Source organism: Pezoporus flaviventris, unplaced genomic scaffold, assembly GCF_033815535.1.
Source record: "Pezoporus flaviventris isolate CSIRO_AGI_PZ_B2104156 unplaced genomic scaffold, CSIRO_AGI_Pfla_v1 ptg000036l, whole genome shotgun sequence".
Classification (NCBI taxonomy): Eukaryota; Metazoa; Chordata; class Aves; order Psittaciformes; family Psittacidae; genus Pezoporus; species Pezoporus flaviventris.
This window is the reverse complement of record NW_026892584.1, coordinates 34,993,304-35,009,994: the sequence shown is the minus strand read 5'-3', so window position 1 is coordinate 35,009,994 and position 16,691 is coordinate 34,993,304. Positions and strand designations below refer to the sequence as shown.

Here is a 16,691-nt window from a genome sequence, read left to right as displayed (position 1 = left end):
AAACAAACAAGAAAATCTCAAGGTTCAATCTCAGCTAAACCTCAGCTTAAAAAATGCACCTTCCTCTAAGGTGAAACAGGATCCCTGATACTGATTTACTATTACTTCTTGCTATTTCCCATCCAAGGACAAAAGTGACATTGATTCATTGGCATTAAAAGGAAAAGGAAAGCAAGACCTGATATTTGGAGTGTAAAAACCAGGACAGCTTTATCAAGTTGAAATTCCACGTTGTTTTCTCTTATTTAAAATACGATCAATGACATCTCAAAAATAAACATTGAGTAACATTTATCAGAAACTGTTTCATTAGAAAAGGGTTCCCATCATTTATCCCAGCACTTTTCAGTACACAGAAGTCCAGGTGTACTAATAGCCAGGGGCTGCTTTCTGCTTTCAGTGAAGAAAACACTTGCATTTTCTGTTATACTTCATTATGCTGCAATGCCTTATTATTAAAAAAAAAAAACAACCAAACAACCAAACTGAAAAAAACAACAAAAACCAGAAAATGACCAAAAACCTAGACTGGGAAAATTGCCTCTCATAAGACATCAGACTGACTGAGAAAGGGTTATCTACTATATGTTAATGGAAGCTGCCTTTGTTATTCCTGCATTTTAATCAAACTGTTCCTCATATACAAAGGGTGAAACCAGAATTCAGTTCACAATGAATTACAGCCTCCCAGGGTTGGGTTATGTTGCAAGAACAAACAGCTGTGAGACATTGGTTCCACTGCTGGGCAAACAAATACCATAAACAAACATTCCTGCTCTTTAGTGTACTTCTATTTATGACCATTTTATATGCTCTGAAAAGCAAGTCAGGCTCCTGAATGAACAGCATCATTTCCCCAAGAGAGGACTAACATACAGGTACACACAGGGCTGGTAATGCGCTTTTCTCTACTGAATGGCCAAAGCAGAGGAGTTAAGGAGGAGGGAGTTCAAGAAAAAGCTTTTCTGTGACCTTGCAGTTGCTAAAACTAGATGTTCTCCCTCTCTGCTTTGTTTTTAAGCTATCAGCATAACTTTCCAAATAAGTTAATGTGAAAAGTAAACACTCATTTAGGAAAACTGATTAAATAACTTGGAGAGTTGGGGTGCAGAACTGATTCGAGAGAGAGCTTTACAAGTGGAGCTTGCCAGTTCCTGACAGCTCTCATTACTTACTGATCCAATAATACAGCCAGAATCACCAGGTGCAGACCAGGCCTCTGTGTGCTGGTTGCATAACAAACACTGAGCAAAAGATTGTCCAAGTCCTGTAAGCCTGAGCCTGTTTGGGTGTCAAATCATCTGTTGTTTTAGAACCCAGGCAGTACAGCAGGCTGCATTGTGTCCAGGGGATAGACAGGCATCATTCTCAATTAACGCATTAAAAGATTCTGGCTTTATCTTCTCAGTGGTGACTCTCAGACACTGTTTGTGTGCCCCTTGGATAAAAATGCCATAATTGTTCAAAAACTTTTATCAAGCTCTGGAAGGAAACCCTCAAATTCAAAAGGCTGCTGCTGTTGTGAGAAGTAAACAGGCCTTCTCTCTGCTTCATCCATTGGCTTCATCCATCCTAGCAAATCTGATAGTACATCTTTCCCTAGCTAGCACTGAATTTTAAACAAATTAATTTGCTATTAAAGTGCACAGCACATTGCAGCACTGGATACATTGAGGGATAAGCTGGTATAGTGATTAACTCCTGTATTATTTTCATGCAGAGGTCTCTTATGGAGATATTGTTTTGTCCCTTGTCCAAAACTTAACCAGGGTGATGCTGCTGCATAAACAGTGGATATTCTCTTTGTGGAATCCCACCTCTTCCGTGCAAGATGGAAATGAAATACAGTAAGATGAAAGAAAGCCCTGCTCTCCTCCCAGTTCTGCCTCAGTGTTTTCTATCTCAAGGTCCCTCACCACTGGCTGTAGTTACCACTCCACCTTTCTGCCCCTCTTCCCTGTTACAGTGACAGACCATGAGTTGTTCCTCTGTCTCTTGCTGGTTACCACCATGCCGAATATAAATCCCTATCGGTCTCTCTCTTCTTTTTACATCTGCAGCTTTCTACATATTTATTTATTCAGCTATTGCATTAAACTCAAGTCTTCCTAGTTGTCATTTCACTGCACTGATTGAAAAGACAAGGAGAGTTCTTGAAAGAAAATGAGTACTCACAGTACTACTACTGCTGATAATTCACTTCATGGAAACAATAACACAGCAAACATCTGAGTTGTTAAAATGTCTCTTGCTAAAATGATATTTAAAAAAAATCACAATAAGACAATGCTCTTTGAATTTAATCCTACTAATGGTATGGGATTCCTAGTCTTGGCAATGTATTTCCCTTCCCTTACTCTTCCAAGCAAAATCCTCTGTATCTGCCTGTCAGCTCATCCCCGTGAAAAGCCTCTTCAATAGCCCATTTCCCAAGCATGGAGGAGCATGTTAAGGGAAGCTAAGAGAGGGCCAAAACTTGTCCTTTCTTCCCGTTAATCCAACATTAACATGTCAGCTGCTTATATTGCTGAAACCTGCCACCTTTCACCTCCTGGACAGCCACCATACCTTGCTGCTGAGTGGAGCAGAAGGCTGGCTACTCCTCCTGTCACCCTCCCAGTGGCGACAGCTGTCTCTCTGAACTGGCCTTGGTGCTGGTGGCTCTGCCGGCGCTCACCTCCACCTTACCAGCAGTGAGAAGGAGCAGGACTGGCAGAGGATTGGGACGGCCCAAAACAAACAGAAAAAGAGAAGCTTTTCTGGGATAGCCAGGCTTGTTTCAGTTCTACATCCTGATCCACTGGCCACAGCCATAATACAAGTAAGAAAGCTTCCTGAAGTCTTGCTGGTTTCTCAAAGTATCATCACTTTTGTACACATTTTGTCCAATTTTCTGCAACTGGCTGTTGCTCCTTGGCTTGTTTCTGCAAGAAACAGTTTGTGTTTGAGCAGCTAAACCATCTGGCTCTTTGTAAAACAGAGCTGCAGCCACCAGGCAGCAGCAACATCACCTGGAGGCACATTAGGCAGGAGATCTCATCTCCAGAACCTCTGCGGCGTATTACTCAATGCCTTAAAGACGTGTTCAGCTGCTCTGCCCTAAACACAGCAGCTTGGGTGTGCTGTCTCGTGGATTTTTTTCAGCCATACTGAAAGCATCACATGTCATTAAAGATGTTTCAGGCTGTTGCATGTCGTTGCTTTGATGTGCTTTTTAGATTCCCCTCAAAATGTCAGCACTGCTTGCAAGAGTTTTACTTAGCAAGTGACTCTTCTGTTCTGCTTATGTGTCGTGGTTTAAACCCAGCCAGACAGCTCGTTCACTCACTCCCCCCCTTTCCTCCCTCTTTCTTTCCTTCTCCCCCACCCCCCCTTCCCTGCTCCTGGAGGGATGCAGAGGAGAATTGAAAGAATATAACTCCCGCAGGTTGAGATAAGAACAGTTTAGTAGCTAAGGTATAACACAAATCACTACTGCTACCACTAATGATAATAATGATAAAAGAAAATAGCAAGGGAAGAGAATACAATACCACCCGCCGAAACGAGCCCAACCCAGAAGCCCCGTGCCCTTCTTGGTAACTCTCAGGTACATCCTGGGCATGACGTGCTGCGGTATGGAATACCTCTTTGGCTAGTTTGTGTCAGGTGTCCTGTCTCTGCTTCCTTCTGGCTTCCCCTCCTCCCTGCTAGAACATGAGGCTCACAAAGTCCTTGGCCAGACCAAACATTACTGAGCAGTAACTAAAAACATTGGTGCTATCAGCACCATTCGTAGGCCAAAAGTCAAAACACAGCACTGCACCAGCTACCAAGAAGGAGAAAAAATGACTGCTACTGCTGAACCCAGGACAGTATGGTAGGCAGAGCTCACGGACACCTTGTCTGGCCGGGTCAAAGGGTTGCCTAGGCCAGTACCTGGGTCAAAGGGTTGCTGCAGGAGGCAGCAGGCTCTGTATTTCAGTATACTGAATCTCTGCAAACACCAGGGAGTGACTTTTCTGTAAGGTTTTAGCCTTTTTGTGCTTTCTGAAGCCATACACATCAGATAAAATGCTTTATTATTTCAATGTGCTTGGGAAAAAATAAAATTGAAACTGGTGTCTTATTTAAACAATTATAGTAAAATTCAGACTGACTGGAATTGGTGGGTTTGTGGGATTACTTGGGGGGAAAGGGGTGGGTGTCCTTCCTCTGTGTCATGGAGTGTGACGACTTTTTAGATGAAGACATCCATATGACCCGTAGGAAACCTTGTACTGCAGCAGCAACCACCAACACCAAAGATGCCTTTTTTTTTCTTTGCTCTCTTCTGCTCACACATAGTTTTGGCATCCTGTACTGAAGATCCCGTTTGCTGCATATACATAAGGGGTTTTTGGGCTCTGATAAGTAGATGCCATCTTGTTCTTGCAGATCCATGTGAACAGAGGCTTCTGAAAGCTATGATTAAATAGCAGCTTGTTAATTAGTGAAAAGGGAAATATATTAAGGCACTTCATGTTTCATTTATCTCTGGAATGTCAACTCTAACATCTGTTTTAACAGAACTTTGTGCTTTCTCTCCAGAGGGAAGCATCCAAGTGCTCTGAAGCACTTAGAAAGACATTGAGGGAGTTTTGAATGCCTTCTGAGTTGAATTTCATTGCTTGGTTCCCAGAGGGCAAAACTGCAGTTTCAGGTAGCAGAAAAAGAGACGGGCAGAAAGAAGTAACTTAACCCTGTCCATCTCTCCCTTTCGTTTAATGACTCGATGATTGTGTACCTATGGATGCAATGCAGTTTGTGTATCTTCTGTCTCAGGTATAGCTTTACCCAGGTAAACTCGTTAGCAACTAGCCAACTAATTACTTTCCAGAATGTCTTTACCACAGCCACGGCTGCTCAAAATGGGACATTTCGGTAGTGAGGGAGAACAAACGCTAGATGGCAGAAATGCATTTGCAAAACAAGAGGAAGGCTGGACTAGGCTGAGCCCTGAGCATCTTTTCCTCTCCCGGGAACCAAACCTGGGCCTCTGCTACGAAAGCGCCGGGGTGGGAAACATAAGGGAGTGTGACCAGAGTAATTATTAACCACCAGTGTAATACGCTCTGCTTCGTTAGCTTCTGCAAGAGGTGTCATAGGACAAGTTTATATATTATCTGTAAATGTTCCTGATTCATGGATTAAATTATGAGCACTGGGTACCAACATTGCCCCTTGTACTTGCCCAAACTTACTATTTTTTTTTTTTTTTTGTAACTCATTTATCTCATCACAAAGAACATGAAGCAGACTAGACTTCAGCCTCACTTAAATCATCAGCAGTTTGCTCTTGTGCACTTGTGTTGATCTGTGTATGCTCAGTCCCAGAAATCATAGATACATGGAGTCCGAGGAAGGGACCTCAAGGATCATTTGGTCCAATCTTTCTTGGCAAAAGAACAGTCTAGACAAGGTTGCCCAGCACCCTAACCTGTTGAATCTTCAAAGTATCCAATGTTGCGGAATCCACCACTTCCTTGAAAAGATTATTCCAATGTCCGATGTTCTTATTGTGACAAATTTTCCTCTTGTGTCCAAACGGAATCTCCTCATCAGTAACTTATGCCCATCACCCCTCATCTTTTCCATATGACTCCTTGTAAAGAGGGAGTTTTTGTTTTCTTTACAGACACTTTTTAAATATGGGGACATGGTGGTAAGGTCTCCCCTGAACTTTCTTGTCTCTAGACTGAATAAACCCAGCCCTCTCAGCCTTTCCTGATATGACAGGCTTTCCAGTCCTTTGATCATCCCTGTGGCCCTTCTCTGGACCCTCTTCAGCCTGTTCACATCTTTTTTTGTATAGCAGGGATGAGGACTGAACCTAGCATTCCAGGTGGTGTGACCTGACAAGTGCTGAGTAGGGTGGGATAATGTCTTCTTTATCTCTGCTGGTGATGCCCTTAATGTAGCCCAGCATCCTGTTGGCTTTCTTTGCCACTGCAGCACACTGTTCAGTCATACTGAGTGATGATGGTGAATGAAAATGATCGCAATTATCCCTTGGGTCTACCCTAGCAAGGCAGGCCAAAGGGAGCTGGAAAAGGTCTAAACAAAACAGTGGTGTGAAGTAAACAGACAGATGTGGGTCTTGGCAGTGAGGACCAGCACTATTTAATCAGGTGAAGAAACCCCTGTTACTGTTCCAGGGCTGTCAAGTCACAGCATTTCTGGGCTGATTTATTTCCCCATGTGCCTCCGGCCTGAAACAAGGATATTTTAATTCTCCACACTTACGTTGGTAAATGGTCTCAACAGACAGCTTTTGTGGCTTCCTCTTTTAGGGAAATCTCACTCAGATGCTTAACTTATTGGTACTTACACTCTATAAACTCCTGATTGTGATGGTTACCATTTATGCTGGTCAGCTGCACACAGATCTGGCATGGGGCAGCAGTAGAGCCATGGGAGCTTGGGTGCATGCAATGGGGCTGTTTGTCAAGCACATCTTGGTGTGGATATCCACAGGCTACCCTCTCTTGAGCTTCCACCAAGAAGCTGGAGGAGCTGGATCCTAATCTGCTTAAGTGCTGTTGGTGCTTGCAAAAGCACAAACCCAGGGAAAAGCCATAGGGATGTGCTCTCCAGCCAAGTCCCCATGTGCGCCTGGGGCATTTGGCACAGCCATGACAAACAGCAGGGGATGCTGCCCACAGCACCTGCCCTCTCCTGGCTTTGATTTCTTGCTCCTGCTACAAACACTAATGGCAAAAACCTCAAGCCAGAAGCCAGGCTATAAAAGACATGAAACAAATAGAGGAAGTACAGTGCCTGCTTGCGCCTGATACATCCACCTATTTCTCAGCAAACAATGATTTAGGGATTCTCACTTCTTCATTTGGCCTCACACTGCCATCCTGGAAAGCCTGTTCAAGAGCTGCAAGAACCCTTTAGTGGGATGGCTGAGCCAGAGCAAGGTTGTAGGAATATGGGAATCTAGATTCAAGTCATAACTATTGCAAACATGGGGGATTTAAAATTTAAGGGTAATCTACCAGATACTTGTTTTTAATTTTCACTCTCAAGGTTCATGAGCTTTTAAACAGTCAGTGCTTATACTCAGTTTTATGTACTTCTGTTACCTGAAAGTAAGTCAGATAGAACATTTTTGATGTCATTATTCAATGTTTTCAGTCATTTTCTCATTCTATAGGACCAAAGCACTACTTACAATTCCCCCTCGGGTTCCTATGAAAGAGAGTACAAATCAAAAGTAGACTGGATTTAATTCAGTCCATAACATCAAACACTATTCAGGTTTAACTCTCTCTAACACTGAGAGCAAGACATTCCATGAATGACAGTCAAGTTATAAAAAAATGCTTCTTCAGCTAGGAAACTGAACTGAATTGTGATTGCTGTGTTTAATCCTATAATGTTGATGAGATAATTATCTTGTTTTAATGAGATACTCATGTACCTGTAGCTACTGAGGGCATGCAGCCATTTGGCAACAGGCTGATCTGTGAAATGTAGGAATTGCTATTGTGGATTGCAGCAGTAGACCAGCTTCCATCACTGACAGCAATCAGAGGCAGCTGTTGAGAAGGAACATTGCAAACAACTCAGCAACTCGGGGCAAGCAGACATGAGTTGATCGGTCCTGCACAGAGGTCTCATACTGATCCCAGAAATTAGAGATTGGAGTAAACTTTGAAACTCGGCATTGTGAACATCTGGTGTACTTTGTGGGAGATTGATTTTTACCCTATTCTCTTCCCATTCCTTTCCTTTTTTTTCCCTTGTCTGTGGAGAATATGTTTTGGGTGGAAGGGATATGGCTGTTCTATGCAGAACATGGTACGCGACGGAAAAAAATCTCTCTTGTGCATGATGATCTCACTTCATGAACACAAAATTTTTTTAAGCAGATAATTTTGGAAACAGATACAGCTTCATCAGATTGCTATCCCACTGATCAGTGAGTGTTTATTAGAATAAAAAAAAACAAACTGTTCTTGCTGTCTTTTCCATTAAGTAATTAATTTGAGAAATGCTATTAAAAATTTTGTTGAGGATTTCAGTGTTCTTGATGGATTTTTATATTCATTTAACAAAATCAGTCTTGCTTAAAAAATATAAAGCTTCAATTCTTTGATCCCGTTGCTCTAATACCGAGTGAGCTACGGATTAAGTTTCAACAGGATAAAACAAGATTGGGATTGCTTGGTTTGAGGCAAATCTCTATTTGTCTTGGATCTTGGCCTCGGTATTCTGTGCTTGGTATCGCTGTACATCTTTGACCTCTCTCCGGGTTCGGGTCCCCACATGAAGCACTATGTGTACAGGTAATAAGCAGAGCCAACCAAAACAAATGAGAAGTCTTGGAAAATTTTTAATTTTTTTCTTAAAAACCTGGTTTTGACCCAAACTGGGCAGGAACCAACGTTTTCCTGAATTTCCAGGGGACTGAAACCTCCGCAGTCCATGGTGTGGCTGACTGGAACTGACACACCTGCTGGTTCCACTGCTAACAGCACCTGTGAGATGCACTGAGTCCAGCTCCACAGCTGCCAGCCAAGGCACCAGTGCTAGCTCTTACCACTGTTTGCCCACCTGTCCTGAAGGTTAACATCCTTGGCACCAGTACCACGCCTTGCTGAGCTTGGCAACAAGCATGGGGCATGAACAGTACTCAGCTGCTGTCCCACAGGGCTTTTACTAGCTGGATAATTGGTGACTCAAGACTGAGGGCTGGTCTTCAGGAGTGGTTTGATACCAGAGCTATTAAAATTGATGCCTCCTTTGGACTAAGACAAAAGACAAGGAGTTTGAGGCTAGATCTGAAAGAACTTGACGCTGCCTGCAATGAGTGCCTTTAGCTTCATCAGTTGGTGAGTCAATTAGGAGCGTCTAATTCAGTGACTCTTCGGAAACAAAACTTTAGCAACTAGCTCTCATGTTTTGACTGGTGTGAGGAAGAAGTCAAGGGTTTCACTGCAGCCTCATGCAAAGCACTGTCAGATACTTCCTTTCCAATTTGGTAGTGTTTTCCAGCAAGTTTGCTCTAGTATAGAGATTTAGCAGCCTGCAGGAATGCTGTGAATGCAATGTTACGACATTGGAAATCTTGGGCAAGATATTCACCAGGCATAAGTCAGTAGAGCCTCTGTGTTTTGTAGGTAATGAGTCACCTCTCATACAGAGTGATGGATGCTGTAATAACACAGTGCAGTGTGTGTGTCACTGGCCAGTACTCAAGACTGCCATAGTATCATGGGATCTGCAGTGCTGGGTACACATCCTGCCCTTTCCCGCTCCTTCATTCCTGCTCACAACATCTGACCGTGGAGAGCCTCTGCTCCTGATGCCCTCCTCTACCTAATCCACCCCAGAGCTGAGGAGCCCCCCAGGACTGGATTGCCACTGAGGAGGGAGCATAGGAAGGAGGATGAGTGGAACAGAATTGTACCCCATTGTTTTCTTTTGGCTGTTGGTGATCTCAGAACTGCCAGGTGGTCTGAACCCTTGATAATGGACTGGGGAGGTGTGCCCTGAGGGAAGGGGGGATGAGGGTCCAGACTCAGTGCAGCCTTGTTCGACTTCAGGTTCAAGGGAATTTAGAGGGACTAGTTTAAACCCTGTGGAGCGAAGAGCTAGTGTGGGGACAGCAAGAGGCCAAATGCCTCTGAGTCCCACTGGTCTCACTGAAAAAACTCTGAAATATCATGATACAGTTTGGGCACTGTGAGTGATTCCAATAGCATCATTCATCACTGTTCCCATGGTGTTCTGGTATGCAATACTTTGTCCATTTTGTAACTCCTTTTTTCTCCCAGAGAAGAAGGAAATAAAATGAGGGGATCTGCACTAATTTCAAAGTGGATACCCTGAATCAGAGTCAGCACAAACAGTGTAATGTCAATGTATTTTATTGCCAGTGTGTTTCCATTATCCAGCCATTACACCTGTTTTTGCCAAGCTTCGATAGGCAGGGAAAACAAATGAAATGAGCATTAAAAGAAGAATTAGTTCAGAAAACCAGTTAGCCTGATGCTGAGATTCACATTTTTAATTTGTTGAAGCAGCAGAACATTAACCTAAGATATGCTTTCCATTTTTTTCTCACCACTGCCTACAAGTAGCATGTTTCATACCTTCTTCACAGTATCTTGCACTGAGCCTTGTCTCTGAAATCAGACTGCAACTTTGCAGATTCATCACTGTGTCACTAGGTGTACATATGAATCTTTCCAGAACTGAATTCTGCTGATGAAAACAAGAGGATTCCTTCGCAGAAAACCATTAATGGCCTCAAGCCCTGTCTTAACCTACAGGATTTGAGTCCACAGCTCTGCTCTCCTCAGCCTGTGTGCTCAATGTGGTCTCATCATGGGGCTGTGCTGTGCCTTGCAGGCATGTGCTGTAGCCGGGAAAACAGGCAGAGTGGATCAAAAAAAGTGAAGAAAGGAGTCTGTTTCTGTACCCTATTAACTAGTACCGGACAGTACTGGGATTATTTATTAGCATATCCTATATTTAGGATTTTCTGTCCTTGCTATAAAATACATACAGATTCAGACTAGGTCCATGATAGAGGTTTTGAGACCATAATCTGAACTGATTTGCTCCTTTTTATGTTTGCAAGGTAAAATAATTTGCCTGTTCTCAGTAGGGCCAGGATTTCAACTGAAGATCAAGAGAGATGAGGCAAGGTTCATAGTTAGACCCAAAGCTGTAACAGTTTGAGAAGTGTCTTTAGATATTACACTTGGCACTTTCCCTGGCTCCTCCTCTGACCAAGCACTTCTGTATGTCTCCATTATCTCTGTCAAGACAGGATTATTCTGCTAATCCACTTTAATACAGGGCTTTGGGAAAGGCTGGAAAAAAAACTTAAAATATTGATGGAAAAAAACATTGCAGTTCTCACTTTCTAGAAATGTCCATATATAGCTAAACTTAGTGTCCAAGTTGATGAATCTATCCCAGCAGATTGCATGCTCTGTGGATTTCTCCAATGATACACTGTTCCTCAGGTTTACATTCCCAGGGGCTGAATCCTGAAAAGATCAGCTTTGAAAAACATGTTGTAACGTACCTTGGCCAAGAAATACAAGTCTCCCTGTCCTGGCTTTATATTCTGGCTGTTGTCAGATCATCTGAAAGGAGTGTTACCCACTGTTGTTTGTTATACAGACTAGCAGCAAGATCAGACTAGCAATACTCTGTGCAGTGTGCATACCACACATGCATAGGTGCATGTGCTACTGATGATATACATCCGCTTTTAGCGCCTTTCCACCCAGTATTTCAGTTGTTCAATGCATCTATTAACTTTCAGAGAAAATGGGAGAGGTAGAGAAATACTTTTTTTTTTGTGGGGAAAATGCATGGGGTTACATGACTTTTTCACAGACTCTTTGTAACACGTTAGTGGAGCTGAGCTTGCATCTTCCTGTTCCTGGCTGTTTGTGCAAGACACTACCCACCACTGCAATACCCCTGATCTCATCAGTGATGCTGCTAGACTGGATGGTAGCGCCATTGCCAGAGTGATTTGGTGGGCAGGGTGAGTAGCTGGGTGTTTAGCTGACCATGAGGGTGTGCATGCTCCTCCCAGAGCAGTGCCACATGCAGCAATGCTTAAAGTGTGTTTGTCACTTACCTGTCTCATGCCCGGCTTGACAACAACCCAACCTCCTGCCAAGGCTGCATATGATGGGTGGCTGACAGCAGCTGCCTTGTTCCTGGTTCTGCTCCAGCACTAAACCCCTGCATGAATTTCTGTCCCTCACAGTAAGTCTAGGATTGCCAAGTTCCCAGAAAAGGACATTGCTCCCATGGGGACAGAGCAGGCTCCAGCTCAGTACAAATCTCTAGGAGATACTGGTTTTCTTCTGGGAGCTTCCTGATGGCACTGCAGCTTTTGTCTCTGTTTCTGTTTCCTCCTTGTGACTCCGGCTAGCCTCTGTGCAACCCGCTCACCTGCTGTCTGAAGCAACCTTTCTCCTGGGTGATGTGTAGCTCCAAGTCTTGTAGCTCCAAGTTTTTTGCCATGAGGTGTTGCCCATTGTCTGAAGCAGGTAAAGCTCACTCACCAGCATCCAGATGAAGAAAGCAGAAAGCTCTCTCTCTCCTGTTGTGCTTCTCACTTGCAGAGAGGTGGCCATCTGTAATGGCTTCCAGTTACCAAATGACTTTCCAAGTGGCTATAAATGTCTTTGCAAATTTACCAAGCCTGCTCCTGGGGCTGGGCTACAGCAAGCATAGGCTAGGTTGGTCCACAAGCACCAAGGCTGTTCAAGGGGCTGTGATCTCTGCCTTTGCTGTCAGGGCCACCTTCTTCTTTTACCACCAATGCTGAGGTAAGCCTCAAGCAGCTTTGCTGTCAGCCCTCGGCCATTGCTGAACAGAAAGGTTGGCGCCAGGAGGAGTGCTGCCTGGATGCAGCCCAAACCTAGTGAGCACCACTCGAGCCTCCTTGGAGCCTGGCCTGAAGTATCAGATCCAGGGCAATGATCTGAGGCTTTTGCGGGACAGCTTTCTCCTGGTCTTTCAATTTAATCCAGTTAAAATAATGAATAAGGGTAATTGATTTAACTAAAAATATCAGGAGTGATCTTTTAACCACAGAATTGGCTTCAGTAGCAACATTCTGTAAACACAGGTCAAAATTAGGCTTCAGTAACCATGCCTGTGTATCGCTGTGGCCTGAAATGCACTTGAATCCCCTCCAGAAACCCACCTGATATCCAGAGAGGCTTCCAGCAGGGACAGAAACCAGGCTGTGCAGTGGCCACTGACACCACTCATTTAACAACAGGGATTTTTTTTCTAGCCTGTTCAAATGAGGGGGATATATTTAATATTTATGGTCAGCAATAACTAGAGAAACATTCCCCTCTTCAGTTGTTACATGTGACACGGCCCTAAGGATTTCTTGCAAGAATATGACATTCAGCACCACAGGGAATTTGATTTTTAGGTGGTGTGACTCTGTTGGCCTAAATAATACCCTATAAACCATAAATAACATGCTTAATAATACCACAATTTTTGTGGTACCATGTTCCCATAGCAAGGTCATGCTGGCTTTTTTTTTAGTCATCTGACAAGATAACTAAATTCTTTATCAAGCTCTGTTTTGTAGCTGAGACACTCATGATTTCTGATGACAGCTCTCACCAAGGGGTCCCCACTGTGTTCCAAATAATTGGTAGAAGGGCACAAGGGAAATGGACCATAAAGTGGCTATAGGTGCCACTTACTGTCTATCACATATACCTTTCTGTCCTTCCTTTGCACAGTAGGGACCAAATCGTGCTGAGGTACAGAATAACAGGATATGTTATTCTGACTGCTCATGCACGACTGCTCATGTATCTCTGAGGAAGTGCCCGCACCTCACAAAATCCATGAAGGACCAGGACCCTTGCATAACAGACTAATCTCACTGCTGGGAAGTGTGTCTAGCAATGGGAATCAATTCAAAATGATTAGTTAGGAGCACTTGTATCTCAACACTCAGCCTGCTCCCCTCTACTGCATCTGGAGGTCATCTCCACAGTCATGAATTCCAAAAATAGAAATTGGGAGTTCTTTGTGCTCACCAGTTTTCAAACATGAGTTTCACGTTTTCAGGTACTTTCCCTGCAACTTTGAAGAGGCTTGAAACAGACTCCTTAGGAAAAAAAGTACACCATGGCTCCTTCCCCACCCATGCCTGAAGAGTAGAGACCACTGCTTAATCTGCTGAGTCCAAAGCACCAGCTAGTCTGAGGTGTGAGAACATTATGTAAACTGCCTCTGCTGGTGGATATCTGACAAAAGAAGACAGAGCTATTCTACTCAGAGAATGTGGAAAGGTAAGAAAATGAGGCGTCTGAAGCGATTTCATATCAAGGTTTTGTCAGGGAAAAGTATCTGGCTTCATACCTCTGCTTCTGAGGGCTTTAAGTGTATAATTCCAGCGAACCTGATTTCTGGACAACATGGTGATAAGGATGGAAAGGAGGAAAACTTCACCAAGTAAGACATTGCTCTGTGAACAGAGAACAGATACAGGCAGAGTCTGTACTGACCCAACAAGGAAATTAATCCAGTGTAGACTTCACACCAGTAAGTGAAATGGGTTTTTAACAGAACTTGTTTATTTTGGGGTTTGATTTGTGTTTTGTGGTTCTTTTTTTTTTTTTATTTTCATTTTTGTCATTTGGATTTTTTTTGTGGGGTTTTGGGTTGGGTTTTTTCTAAGTCTGCATAGGGATTTCTGTGTCCTTTAAACAGGCTATTCCTTCTAACAGACCTGACCTCACAGTGAAAGCAAGCCAGTGACTTTTCATGGCGCAAAGTCTAAATGTTGCCAAGAAAGAAACTATTTATAGGTTTAACACCTGACTAGGTGTTAAATAGCCCTTGCTGATAAACCTTTTGGTGCAGAATTATCGCTTAAGAAAGAACTGGTCTGAATACCCAAAGACCTGGAATGCTTAAATGGATTCAGGTAGGATTTAAGATGCATTTAAGAAAGTGCATTTAACCCCTTTTCCATCAGGTATGTGATTAGATTCTTTGGTAATGATAGGCAAGTCCCTTACCTGTATGTAAACAACAAATCAGTGAATTTACTTAAAAGAGAAATCACCTATATGTTTAAATACAGAATTAAAACACAAATAGGTTTATTTAAACTAAATGAGCCTTCAGCAAGCTGGATCTATGTTTAACAGCCTCCACTGGGTGGTGGCCCCCTCATTGTAACACAAATATTCCGTTGACCCCAGTATATTTGTTATAAAAGCAAGAGAAATAATTATCAGTGCTTGTTGGACTGACTCGATTGTTTGGAGAAGCTGATAGAGCATAACTGACCTTAGACATGAAGAAGGCGGCGTGGAGCAGGACTATACTTATTTTCTAGTGTAGTAAATGTTCCAGCATATCACAACCCTCTTGGCTGCTTCGCATGGGACTACAGGGGTCACAACCAATTTGCTGAAAAACATTGAGCTATAAAACAGTCTGGAGCCTCTTTTATGGAAACTCTACTTCTATAATAAAAAAATGGAGAAGCACAGACTGTGTCACTCACAAAAGGGTGGAAGCAGAAGTTCAGAGCTGTCTCCCATCCATGCTATTCCCATGCAAGCACGTGCTCTAGAACCATTCTTGGACAAAGTCCATAGCCACCTGGAGGGAAAGAACCCAACCACACTCAAAACCAAGGTCCTGGGGGCTGTGTGGTCTAAGAAGAGTTTTAAGCAAGGCCAATAGGCTACAGCTTGTCCAGACATGTTTCTTCAGGTTGGCTCTACCAGAGTGTTGTACGGTTGTGAGGAGCTAGGAGTATCACAGAGCTAACAGCCAATGACGAAAATGGGAAACAAGGGAGTCAGGAAGCTCAGGGTGCTCATAGCCACTTTAAGTCTAGTCTGTGGTTGCAGTGAGAGCGTGGTGTAGCCGTGCAAGCATCACTACCCTCTTCCTCAGGCACAACAGCCCTTTCTGTCCCTTGTGCTGGTATGAGCTGGAGAAGTGTGTGTTCCTAGTTCCCAGCCATAAGGCTGTGCAGATCCCATGGTCAAACTGGGTTGTAGCTGTTACAGAAGGGATCTGGGTCCCTTGTCCTCCATGTCCAGCTTGACGGTGTTGATTGGCACAAAGCCTCAGCTCCAAGAAAGTGATTCTGACTTGCTCCCAGCTGCTCCTGCCATCAGCTGCCACCTACATCCCAGCACAGCTCTCTGCACAGCTGATTGCTGGAGACTGTATTTACTGGACCACAGCTCTGGAGCAAAGGGAGGCAATGACAGTTGCTGTTATTGCAGTAGAACACCCAGCAGGTGCCTTAGAGTAACTCTTACTGTCTGGCAATTTGTCACTGGTTTTCAGTAGGAAACCATCAAATACTTTGTACTTAGCAACTTTCTTCTCCAGCTTTTGTTGCCTGCAAAGAAAATGAAGAAATATACAAGACTCTTTTAGATGAGTTAGTTCAAACAGTAAGAATTAAGTATGTTGTTAAAGGTATCTTTGGTGTCAAAGCAGCTTTTAATTGTGCTATGTTACACAAAGAGGATTTCCATGATGTTGGAGAAGTATGTAAAAACAACTATCCTTAGAGGGGGAAAATTGGCAGTTCTGACAGTTAAGCTTCCCAATGGCTTCCTGAAATAATAGGAATGCTACTATTCAGTATAGTTAATAGTGGCAAGTATTAACATCCTGTGGTACTAGATATTGAGATCTCCCAAATACCATGTCCAGTGTTCCCTAAAGGCAGACTCACACTACACAGGTGCAGGCAGGGAGAGCTGAGCAGAGCAGGGGAACTGAGAGCCTCTCTGGGACAAGCGGAACTTGGCCATATTAATGCTAGAGAGAAAGTATCCCAGAGTAGATACCAGTGCTTTCTATAAATAAAGCAAGGGCATAACACCAGGGAGAATGAAGAGCCAGTTAAGCTAAAGAACAGAGCTGGCGGCAAAAGAAAAAAGGGCCATGAGTCAATTAGAAGAACGCTTATAATCAGAGGAGAGAGGTCTTGAACAATATATCACTGGGTGTATCAGGAGCTGGGGTTACAGCTATGTTGGACACCATCCCTTTGCATACTGTCACTGGAAGATACAGCTTCTTGAAAGCCCTCGGATGCTGGAGGTGGCTAGATCACTTAGCACTCTCCCATAGACATTGAGAGTCACCTGTATCTGGCAATCTCT

The 16,691-nt window shown here is 43.5% G+C and overlaps 1 protein-coding gene across 1 annotated transcript in view; it reads left to right on the top strand.

Moving 5' to 3' along the window:
* The first annotated feature begins 13,704 nt into the window (after positions 1-13,704).
* Positions 13,705-16,691, top strand: part of ASB2 (ankyrin repeat and SOCS box containing 2) — a 45,552-nt gene continuing 42,565 nt past the window's right edge. The window contains exon 1 of the mRNA XM_061463885.1: positions 13,705-13,835. The gene's annotated coding sequence lies outside the window, so the exon portion shown is untranslated. The remainder of the gene's footprint in view (positions 13,836-16,691) is intronic.